The sequence below is a fragment of the Strix uralensis genome, chromosome 2 (genome assembly GCF_047716275.1).
Source record: "Strix uralensis isolate ZFMK-TIS-50842 chromosome 2, bStrUra1, whole genome shotgun sequence".
Lineage (NCBI taxonomy): Eukaryota > Metazoa > Chordata > Aves > Strigiformes > Strigidae > Strix > Strix uralensis.
This window is the reverse complement of record NC_133973.1, coordinates 99,607,943-99,620,511: the sequence shown is the minus strand read 5'-3', so window position 1 is coordinate 99,620,511 and position 12,569 is coordinate 99,607,943. Positions and strand designations below refer to the sequence as shown.

Here is a 12,569-nt window from a genome sequence, read left to right as displayed (position 1 = left end):
TTAATTTTGGATGATTGATGGTGTTGGTAGACTGAAATGAATTGCTGTGTTCCTGCCAGGTATTGAGCAAAGCGACCTTAAAAAATCCAGCCAAATAAAGTCTCTAAATATCAATTGTAAAATTACATTCAGATTCTTAGAAGTGGTTATATAACACTTAGAACTTGTAGTTGTCACTGGTTTGGGGGGAAAAAATCAGTATTGGTAACACAAGAGTGATTTGCCTACATTTGTCTATGTGATAGTTTCTTACAGATCTGTTTCAGTATTGGAGGCACTATTGATTCTCAACTCCTTCCCAAGTCATTAGTTGATGAAAATAGGTACTAAGTTCCTGTACAGTAAATTAACACTTCATTAGTTGTGTTGTATACGCTCAGACCTGGTCTTGTTTAATTCTTGGCTGTCTTATTATAGATAGCTGAGCTCTGTGATCTGTCATGTAATCAGCTTGGTTACACAGAGGCCACATACATATCAAGTGTTTGCTGTATGTCTTATAAATGTGAGTAAATTTGGATACTGAATTATAAAAGAATTGTAACATTAGAAGACATATGCCTTGAACCTGTGCTGAGGCAGCAGTACAAACTATACCACTTCATGCTCTCGGAAAGATGGAAAACCTACTGCATAGAGTATTAGATGTATTCTGAACTGGGATTTGGTATCTTTACCTCTGTTTACCAGTATTAGCAACTAACTTCAAATTTCTCTTGTACTTAAATGTAAAATGTTTATGTTAATTAAGTTATTTGCTAAAGGATTACCAAATTAATTTATAGAAGCTAAATAGCTTTTCCTCCAAGGTATGAAAGAATCAAAAAAACCTACTGACCTGAAGGGCTGACATCTGTGAAATTGTGCCATAATTCCAGTTGAATTTAAAACTGTGGAAATAAAAGTAAATATATATATATATATACATATAAGCCCAACATGGAAATACAAGTAAAATGCATTAAATGAAGACAGCATAACTTTAGGTTAGTTATAACTAAGCCTGTATGTTTGCATATTAAAATGTAGTGTTCAGGTACAGTTGCAAAGTGGATTGAGTTCTTGAAATAACAGAAAGGTTGATTGGAAGACATCCCTGAAAGTCATCTTTATTAAATCTTTTGCGCCAAGAAGGACTCTAGATCAGCTCAGCTGTAGCTTTGCCTAACTGTGTCCTGAAGAAGTCCGAGGACAGAGGTTCTGCAACCACTCTGGGGAACCTGTTTCACCACAAGTCACACAGTGCAGCACAGAAAGTCTGCATTAAAAATTAAACAACTCATAATTTTCAGCTTTTATAACAAAGTTACGTGCAGCAGCACTGTTGCTTAGTAATTCTGATTTGATTTGCGTTGGTTTATAATGTTGTATTTTCTGTTGTTTTGAAAACAGATCCTAGTATTCTTTGTGTGTTTTGGACTGCTCCTGAGCCATGGGCTAGTGTCCAGAAAATAACCACATGACTGCATGTTTTTCCTGAATGATAACTAAGAGCTCAGGACTGTGCATGTTGCATTACGGTTGTTGTCTTCTCCTTGTGCAGTACTTTGTATTTATTAATGTTGAAATTCACCTTGATGTCTTATCCTATGGTCACAGAGGGCAGTAAACTTTACATTTTGGTGTCATCTAGAACTATGTATAATCATCACCAACTGCCACGTTGCTGTCCAGTCCTTTGTCTTAATGTTTGTGATATGCAGTGCCGACCAATGGAATATATCCACTGTCAACTAATCTTCTAGAAGACGGACTGTTTTATTTATACCATTCCTTTGCAATCTTTCAGTATGTGTGAAAGGATTCTTCTTTCTTTTTGTGCCTTAACATTTCAGTCTCTTCAAGAACCTTTGGTTACGGATTTTACCAAAGCTATTTCAACAACAGTCCTTCCGCCCCCTTCTCCTTGCCTCCTTCCCCCTCCACTCATTTTCTTCATCTTTCAGAGGAGTCTAATAGCTGTGGGTGGGATATCTTCTATCTGCCAGAAGTATCATCTTCACCCGAAAGCTCACAGGGTTCTCATGAGCCTACAAATTCTAGTCTCTGTTATAGCTTATATGAGTTTGCACATAAGAGTCTATATAACTCATAGGATTTCATGTGATTGCTCCTTTTAAAAATACTGTGTGATGTTTTACTGTTTACCATTCTTCTGGTAGAGGTGTTGATATAAATCATGTCAGCAGTTTCGTATTTTGGTTCTTGTAGAGCTCTTGGGTGAATACCTGCTGGTCCTGGTGATTTTTGTTGTCATTGTTGTATTTATTCTAAGACCTTTTAAATTGTAGTATCAGTTTGAGAAACTTGCTTAGATACTTAATTTAGCAATAACTTCAATTTGGAAACCTTCCAAGTCTCTGTTGTAGAGATTTAGTTTAGAAATAAATTAAAAAACCCCCAACCTTATATATTATATAGCTTTTCCTTTCTTTTTCAATCTTTTTGCATCTCAGTCATTTATTAGCCTTGTCATCTGTCAGGCTTCTTGTATCTGCTTTGAAATGTCTTTATTATTAGCTTATATCAAATTAATCCTCCAGAATATATTTGGTTAGTCATTCTTTTGACTTCTTTTTTTGTTTTGTTGGTATAATTAACCTCCCTTCTTCCATTGAAGCACATCCATTAATTTTTGGGCTTTAAATATAAATTCACTACCACTTTACTGTTTTGCCTAAGTTATCAGTAATAATGGCCTTGGAATAAAGTTCTCTGGGAAGTCACAGAAATACGAAACATGTTTTTTTTTTTTTTTGTTTTTTTTTGTATCATGACATCTTAATTCCTCACAATTTAAATTTTTATAGCATCTTAAGTACCTAATTTTTCCGGAGCGTTTGGCTCTTTTCTTGAACCATGATAGCAACTCATTCTCTGTAAAATTCTGTATATAACTACCTCCATGGTGAAGCAAGAGCTGTATACATTTTTAATCTTCGCAATAAGAAGATAGTATGCAGCCACTGAAGCAGAATAGAGTTCTCAGTTTGACTTGGACACTCCTAGTCATAGTGGTGAAATAAATGGTTTCTGTGTCTGCATTTCAGTGTGATTGATGATTACTTTTGGGTTATGGAACTTGGTTGGTTACTTCCAGTAGAGAAGGTTACGCTCTGTGTCTCCTGTGTTCATGTGGGACTGAAGAAGTGGAAATACTGTCATGGGTGAGATGGGCAAAAGTTCTTTCTAGACTGATGCTAAGCAGCTGGTGATTGCAGTCTTTTATTTGGGGAAAATTCTGTTCTCTTTCATCCTTTCAATCCACTTAATTCCCTGCTTCCTAACAAGTGCTTCAGATTTTGACATCTTTAATATGAAAAATTTATACTTTGTTAGATAACTTTTGAATGTAAACCACCTGTCAAAGTATTTATCAGTAGCTTTTGCAGTTGTTTTAGAGTTGAAGATAAAATGGTTGTTCACTTATGTAAGCTTTTGAGGGTAGTTACCTTTGCATATACTCAGTGTTGCTAATGCAATTTAAAAGTATATTACAAATAATACCCTAAAAGTGCAGCTGTACAATTATTAAAACCTACCACATGCAGATCTGACAACTTAATTTGTAGCTTTTATCCTGTCCTTCAAGTGATTTCTTACCCTGTTTACAGATGCCAGTGAAAAGAGATGAGCATTACAGCATTCAGTGAAGGCCATCTAATTTGAGCTTTTTGAAAGCATAAGGAAGTAAATTCAACAGCTGTGCAGCCCTTTCAGAGAGTACCCTGCTTAGTAGTTTCTTGTCTATTCAAGTGAGGCTTCTCCACATGCATTTCTCCCTTTCCCAGTCGCTTGCTTGGAGAAGAATGGTGGGTGTCCTGAAACCAGCCTCTTGTAGGACTGTGTGATAAGACATACTCTAGTTTCTAGGTTTTTTGACTCTCATTCAGGGCTTTACAAGTGATAATTTTATGTTTTTCTGTTGGGAACTGAGATTATAAAGGAGAGTTGATTCTGGTTTTTAGTTTTGCTTACATAGTTTAGATAAAGCATTTGGTGAGTGAAAAATATTACATTTGGGAAAGAGCAAGCATAGAGTCTGAGATTTTTGATGGTTGCATTACTGGAGATGGGTAATGTGGCTGTAAAGGTGTTAGCGAGTTCTATGTTCGGTTCAAGCACAAAGTTTTTCTTAACTTTTCTATTGTGAAATGCTTGTGAAATATGTGCTGCCAGTCTCATCGTATAGTTTTAACTTTTTGTGTTTTTAAAAAAATAAAATTTCATTCCCAGCAGTAGGAATTTTGTAGAAGAAAATAGACTTGCAAAAAGCATTCATCACACTACATACCACACTATGGGAAGTACTACTATAAAGACCTTACTAATGTCTTAAAATGCACGTTCTTTGTGTAAGAACTTCATGAAGAGTATGCTGAAAACTTGTTTTGATACTAAATTTTTGGAACAGAGTAATTCAGGGAGGCTGGAGGGAAAAAAATCCCAATAAATGTGCGGGTAATTAAAAAGATCAGAGTGGTGTGTGGGTCTAGGGAGGTGTGAGAGGGAATGATGGACTGTCAGGCTAACCTAATAATAGACTTATAATTCTGTTTGCATGTCAACTCTCCAGTTCTGGTAGGAGGGGGAGGAATTGACTGTGCAGCAGGGTCAGGTAGACTGGGTGGGGAGCACTAGGTTCCTGAAGGAGCAGCACAGTGTGTGCTTACCTTGGGCCTTACCATCAGATGCTGGACTAGGATTGCTTATGCAAGAAGTAATTTTTGTAGTGTTCAGTATTGCATATGTTTAGGACTGTAATGCTCTTAAACTGTATCCCATTCTGCTCTTAAACTTTATCCCATTCCTACTGAAAATTTCATGTAGAATAAACCCAAGAAGAAGCTGATACGTTGCATTTGTTTAAAGCACTGCACTTCCCCCCCCCTTCCCCCCCCCCCTTTCCCCCCCACCCCCCTTTTTCACCCCCCTCTTTTTTTTTTTTTTTTTTTTTCCCCCCTTTGGCTCTGAGTATTTGCTGTGCTTTCCTTAGTTTGACATTTCACTGACAAAATAGATTTTGCTGCTAGATAATTAACTTAATTAACTTGTGTTTGCTTCCCCACATTTAAAAACGGGGAATGGGCAGTAATGACAGAATTCTGTTTATACTATGTAATGTAAAATAACCACCCTTTTTTTGTTTTGTTCTAAAAAGACATTGTTTTCCTTAGCTGGTGTTTTTATTGAAAGTCAAGTGGCATTAGACATCTGAGAGATGTTTAGGCCTTAAATTTTGTCAGCTAAACATGTGAGAACATGAGCTTGGGAATGAATATTTTATGAATTCCTTTCTGGGATTTCAGCTTGACCTGGGTTGGAGACTGCTCTTAAGAAAGTGGCGTATTCCCAAGGAGTAAAAAGTTTGGTAGCTGGGATGCAAGTTTAACTGCCCAAGCAACTGAAGTGCTGTAGTTGCTGTGCACCAGTTTTATGAAAGTCAGTAACATTTTAAAGATAGTACCTTGGTGTGTGTTCATCTAAATGCTTACTTAGTTGCATCCAAAATTCTGTAATTCTCAGTGTGCTTTCTGGATGGTGCAAATAGGTTTTTGCTAGCATAATTCCACTTAAAACTTAGTGATATAATACAGTACATTATATTATTTTAACGTTTTGGTTTTGCATCTTTAAGGAGTGAAATGAGGAAATGGTTGGATTAAGTTCCTGTAAAGCAATTATAAAACTGGTTTGACCATACTAGGAAGAGTGGCTACAGATGGTTCACTGCTAAAATCCAAGGCTGCATGAAGACATCTTCTAGGTCAAGTTTTATTTGATACTGTCATTAAACACCTGGATGATGGAGTATGAAGTGCTAAGCTTAAACACAAGATAAAGGCCCTTAGGAATGGGAAGCTATGAGTGGTCAGGGTCAAAGTTCAAAGTGATGTTAACAAATTGGAGGAAGTGATAGACCAAAACCACACTCGAATAGCAATAATCATCAGTGTAAGTACGAGATATAGAGGAAGATATACCAGATGTACAAGATGTAGGAAGTAAGTCTTTAAATGTGATTGCAAAAAGGAAAGGCACGATCTCATCATAGATGTGAAGAAAAGTAGAGGCAACAGAAAGCAATGCAGTGAGGTTAGACATTAGGAAAAACGTCACTTTTCTGGGTGTGAGGATATTAATAGTAAAATTGCTGAGAATGCCACTGAATCTGCATTTGTAATTCCTTACAGACGTTTGCCTTGTGGATAAAGGAACAGTTGGCCCAAATTTTGGCAGGGTTTTTGAATCTTTCTGAAATACTCTGTTCTTTTTTACCCTTAATATCCATTTTATTTTGTCTAGTAGTTTGTGTAATACTACATTGTTCTTTAAATAAAAACCTTGGAAGTTGAAGGGAAGAACAGTGTCAGTTGCCTTCCCAGTATTGTCGTGCAGGTTACAGGGTATGAAGAAACTTTCTTTAAAATCTGAATTTCATATTTAGCATAATATTGTTTTAAGTGTGTCGGATTTTTTTTTTAACAGCTCTAATGATAACCCCTCAGTAAAATTTGTAGTGTTGCAGTGTAGTTCCTTTATACAACGGAAATTCAGAATATTTTGAAACCCTATTAAGAGAATTCAGAAGTTTTTAAAATAGGCAATATAGGAGTTATGGTTGTTCTTTTATGGAACAATACTGGCACCCAGTGGTGGTCTTGTACTAGTGCGTTCTTTGAAGTTGCACTGCTTTATTGTTAAAATTGCTCTCTTCTTTTGTGGTGTTACCAAGTATGAGAAATTTAAAAGCTTTCTGTGATTATTTTTTTTCGTTTAAAACCTTATCTTTCGTATGGCATGATTGTATAAATCTGCTTTCTTAGCGAAGTAGTGGAAGCAACATTCTGATTTCTGCATACTTGTATTGAAAATAGCTATATAAAATTTACCATAAAATGTCAACGTTGTTTCATGTGTCTGGCACTGAATTACAAGAAGTACTGTTAGCGCAGTTTGTGTTTTCTGCTAGTACCACAGTGATTCTATGTAGAGTTATGAATCTGAAATATGTAAATTTTATAGAGCATGTTTATTAATATTAATTTCCCATATTTACGACTTTCCTTAAAGAAAGCTTCTCCTTCATAAAATGTTAGTTGTACAGATGATAGAAGAAAATTACAGAGGATTTCTAGAAAAATGTAATACAGGATAGAAAAAGAATGGAAGATTGAAGATTTGTGTTTGAGCATGAACTCTTAATTACAAATAGAGAAAACATGCTTTTCAAGAGAGCTGCTTGTGAAAATATTACTAGGCAAGTTGTTTACATGGTGAGTTTAAGTCTAGAATAAAGCTCTTTAAACCTTTTAAAGTGTGTGTGTGTGTGTGTGTACATGTTCATGTTTGCAGATCAAGTAATTGATCCAGTGGTATAGAGCAGACAAGCAAAAATGCATCTTCCTTTGATACCACCGATTTCTTCAGTGTTTCAGACATAGGTGATAATAGGGTAGTAGTACAAAAATCTGTCTCTTTAGGCCACGTCAGGTATAATTTGTTCTTGATGAAGTAAAGGAGAAGATAAAATGAGATAAGTAGAGGTGCAGGAGAGATTGGTACTACAGAGTTACAGGCCTTAGCAATGGGAAATATTGAAGAGGAGAATGTGCACACCTGTAATGTGCAAAAGTGGGTTATTAAATTGATATCATACTTGATATGAAGGAGCAGTGGGAAAACAGCTCTGCCTGTCACTGATGTAATATGTTTTTCTGTGTAGAACAAAGAAAGACTTACTGAAATCTGTTTTTCCTAGAAGCTTATTGAGAACATTGTGACAGAAAAATTGCAGATTTGGATTTATATGTGAGTGGTTCACATAGAAAATGCTGATTCGTTACTAATGGTTTTGTTTTAATGTTTCATTTGAAGGTAAGGTAAGAATCTAGGTACTTTCTATGAGGTGTTCTTCTGACAAAAGCTGTTGCTAAGAGGATTGTACTGCTACATGTCTCAGATGAGTGGAGCTGGCGGGGGGGAGGAATAGGTGAGATATCCCTCGGGTTTCAGCAAGCATAATGTGGAAGAATTGCAGTAGAAGCATTTATTTTCCTCTCTTATGGTCTCCTCTCTCAAGAGAATGCTCTACAAATAACCATCTCAACCATTTGCAGCAGCTTTGTGCCCTTTTGGTTGTAAACTGTTGTGGGTTTTTTTAAAATTTTTAATTTGTATTAATGTTCCAAGGCCACAAAATCCCTATGTGACTCATTCAGCATTACTTGCTATAAATCCTTTTAAATCAATTGAATTGTCTGCATTACTTCAATTTATAACTTTTGAGATAGTTTTAAAACATGTGCAAGAGAGAAGTCTAGTGATTACTTTTTTTCTTGAAAACCAAAGGTGCTTGCAATATATGTTACTCTAGTTACCAGTCCTCATAGAGGAAAGTTCAGTTTGGTTTTGTGTGGGGTTTTTTTGGTGGTGGTTTAAAATGTTTGGTTTTTGTTTTTTGTTTTTTTTTTTTTTTTTTTAATTTGCTCAAAAATATAAGTATCTCTTTAGGATGCTCAAGATTTTGGTGGATAAAGCCAAAGATTAAGCTGTTGGAACAAAATTGCCTACTCTTAAGTCTTTCAGGCTCGTCTTCCAGGGTAGTATTATCTGCATTGTATGTTAAAGAAATAATTTGTCTTGTTGCTGTCAGTGTAAGATGCTAATGGTTAGCTACTAGCTAGCCTTTACTTCTTGGAGAGCTTTGTGGAGCTTGGCTGCTTCTCACTCTACGCTTCTCATCCATTTATTTTACCATGTAGTTATTTGCTCCTTTGCCATAAGCAAAAGCACATAATTCTGAAATGTTTGTTCATGGAAAGGACCAAGGGAAATTTGTTGACTCTGGCAGCAGCATTTTGGTGCAGTTATTTCCCCCTGTCCCTTTGCCTTTTAATGAAAAGGTGGGGGCAGCTTGGGGGGGGTGGAGGTATGGAGCGAAAGAATTGATGAGGATGCGCTTGTACAGCACTGCCAGGTACCTCTTGGGGACTGGGAGCTTGTGAGCCGCTTCCAGCAGTGCGGTCTGGTTCACGGGTGGTTTAGGATTGCTTCCTACCCCTTGGCAATAGGAAATGTGTTGTATTAATGTAATAGGATCACACTGTAGTTCACCTTTTGTTATCTAACGTTGTGATAGGTTGTGACATTTTGCAAAATGGACAGAACGGGTAATGTAGATGATGTGAGGAACTTGAATAAATATAATAGAGAGACAAAGCTGCGGGGCTGTTCTCTTTTGACTCCAGAGGTTTTCTGCTGTCTTTTGGTTTTGTTCAGGGTCAGATTTTTTTTACCTTCATCTAATACAGAGAAGGAAACAATTGACTGGCCTTACGCGGTAAAGGTCCTACCTTCAGCATATCACGTGCCCTTATTAAGAGCAGACAGAAAAAAGTACTCTGTTTCCTTCAGAGCCTGGAGAAAGAATTCAGATTTAATAATCCGTATGTTGTGGGGGGAAAGATCATGCCAGGTGAAGAGTTTATTTTGCCTGTTGTAACTCCCTTTTCATACTTGAGAGATACAGGTGTATGTTTTTCTGTATAAATACATTTATTTTAAAATAAAAATTTCCTAAAAATACTGTTGTGTTTGGTTTTTTTTTTTCTGAAATAATATGTGGGTCCATAGCAGGTAATATTCAAAACTAAAGTTTAGGTAGTTTTTATAGGAGTCTGTACAGGCAAGGAGGAGAAAATAAAATAATTTACTTTAAATGAGAACTTTCTGCAAGGTTGTAAAGAAAATCTAAACATGTATTTCGAGTGCTCGTTGCTGTATAAAGTAGTCTGTGTAAGGCAGTTATTAGGGCAAAATGGAAAAGGCTGACTTGATGTACACCAGTTCCAAGCTTCTGTTAAAGAAGGAGAAATCTGTGCTTTGACTAATTCTGGTGTACAGTGTTTCCTGGTTGTGATTTGTTCCCTGACAAATTCCTGACCATTCCTGATGAAATCTGCGCTTCTACATCCTGTTGCATAGAAGCGACACCTGATGCATTCCTGGAAAGCTTTGCTAATTTTGTTTTTTTCTCTGTTGAAGTTCTTCAGCATAGTTTTGCTGATGTAGTTGTTAATTTGATCTTTTTTCTTGAAAGTGGTTTTGATCCTGATCTTACGCATTTAAGTAATTTATGCTTTCATGTAATAAATATCTGTAAAAACCAAACCAACCAACCCCAAACTGTAAAATATTACCCACTTTGATGTTCACAGATTTTGATTTTTTGAAGACTATTTTAATAACCATGTTAACCAATCTTTTGCTGAAAAGCTTTAGTGTTTGCTTAAATCAAACTAACAGACGTCCCCAATGGCATTTCGTGATTGGTGCCTCTGTTACATTGGCAGAGATTTCAGTCAGGTGGGCAATGTTTCTAAGTGCTGTTGCTTAAATTAGCACAGGTCAAAAATGAATAGTCTTTTCCAGTGAGTTTCTCTTTATTCTTCTCTGCCAAAAAACCTCCAAAGTAATGAGACAAATTAAACAGAAAATTTATATATAAATTTATATATAAAAAGTTATAAACTGAAAATTTTGACTAAAGCAGAGTGGGATTTTGACAGCTGTGATTCAGTCTTCACTTGAAGTGAGAAAGTAAAACATGACTCAGCAGTGAATTTTGTGATAGCAGAATAAACCTTGTCCTATACAAGGAAAATTTAATTCTAGGTCAGATACTTGTTTATTCATTCTCTGAAAACGTTTTTTTTCTTTCTGGAAAATGGTAGTGCTTAGATCTAAAAACTAGGCTAAGTAACTCTGTAAGAGAACTGCAGTCCTGCTAGCTTCAGTAAAATCGAAGAATGATTTCATTTATGTTAGGGGCAAAGGAGGAGGAATCTTTCCACAACTTGCTCGACAGTCTAAAACTCTGCTTATGGATTTTGTACTCCCTCTAACCCCTGGCATTGAATTTATGTTCAGTTTTATGCTGAAGATAACAGAAGGTAAACTTGCAGAGTTCATGATACTGCTCTTTCTAGGAAGTCTGTTGGTGTAACTAAACCACAGTTGAAGCCTTGAGAGTAGGATAGTGCCTGTTGGATCTATCTGTTCTAGTTTCCTCTGGCACAGAGTGGGAATGCTGTTCTGCTTCACCTTTTGACTCTAGCTAATGGGATCTCCTAATTCACAGTAGTTACCTGAATCTTCACAGCCATGGTACTTGAGCTCAGAGTCACTCAGCTGGGAGATCCTGCATTCCCATGCAAGCCACCGAATCTTGCCACCTTATTCTTCCCAAGTGTCTACCTTTTATATAAAAAATAGGATTGTTTCTTCTTATGCTTTTATATATGCATTTAGTGCATCTGTGTTTTGGGTTGGTTTGGTTTTGTTTCTTTTTTTTTTTGGTGATGATGGTCTGGTCCCTCAGGATTTGCTAGATGTCAGTGTCTGATACAGTTAAATCCCATCAAGTGTCTGGGTTAGAGCACAGCTGGGATCATTAATCTGGGAACACTGGCAGGTCTGGAGAGACGATGTTAATGTTAGAAGCAAAAAAGCCTATCAAGTATACTTTCTTTTAAATGTTTTGCCTTGTTTATAAATTACACTGTGGATGTTATTTTCTTTAAAAAAAGGGGTTTTTTTAAGCACTGAGGAATATTTATTTTTAATATTTCTTAATGTATATTAAGCGTTCTTATATCATTCTTTTATTCTTTGGGGAATTGTGATTTCTTGGTAGGTATCTATTTAAATGTTATTTGGGCAAGTACTGTGTTTCAGACTGATTATCTAGCCAATATCAATTATTTAATGATTTCTGTGATGTATTTAAATAAGAGCTGTGTAGAGAAGGCAGATTGCCAGCTACATAAAAACAGGGGCTGAGTAGGAAATATTAGGCAAAAAGAATAACAAATGTCACAGTTTCTGACCACTCAAGTTTAAAATTACGGGTTTTTTAAGTGTTTTTGGAGGTTAGAATAGGTCAGCCTTTTTGAACTGATTAGCTGAATCTGTTGAAAACTTACAATACATTTGTTCATCCGAAAACTAGGTATGCTTACAGAATTTTTGCAGAAAGATACTAATCCTGAACTACCACCATGAGGGTCACAAATGCTGTTTCCAATACGATTGTGGAGGAGATTTTCTATTCTTGTTTAAACTTTTTCACCATATTTGACTATTGATACACTGTAATGCGCTTCCATTTTTATCAGTTTCTTTGTAGCCCAGGCAAGCAAGAATGAGTTTTATAGGATGGCAGAGTTACGTGCCCCGGCCCTTGAGGGCTGAACTGTACAGTCTTGCTCTTTAGAAGCGGATGTGGTTGTATTTCATGTTGTGTGTGGGACGAGTTTTTTTGTTTATTTCGTTTCGATTTTTCCTTGCAAGTGCATGAGTGAAAGTACGCCATTTACATCAAGTAAAGCCCAAATGGTTGATTTTGAAACAAGGTTCCTGTAATTTGCAGGGAGCAGGCATCACCTGGTGTTACCCTGTTCAACATAATTGGGATGATGACTGTTACTTTTTGAGTAGAGTTTTTTGTTTGTTTGTTTAGAAATTATGGAAGAAGAAATCTCTTAATCTGAGTGTAAGGAAACTGG

The 12,569-nt window shown here is 36.3% G+C and overlaps 1 protein-coding gene across 2 annotated transcripts in view; it reads left to right on the top strand.

The window, feature by feature from the left end:
- TDRD3 (tudor domain containing 3) overlaps nucleotides 1–12,569 on the top strand; it is a 120,739-nt gene that overhangs the window by 35,008 nt on the left and 73,162 nt on the right. The gene's annotated exons all lie outside the window — the stretch shown is intronic.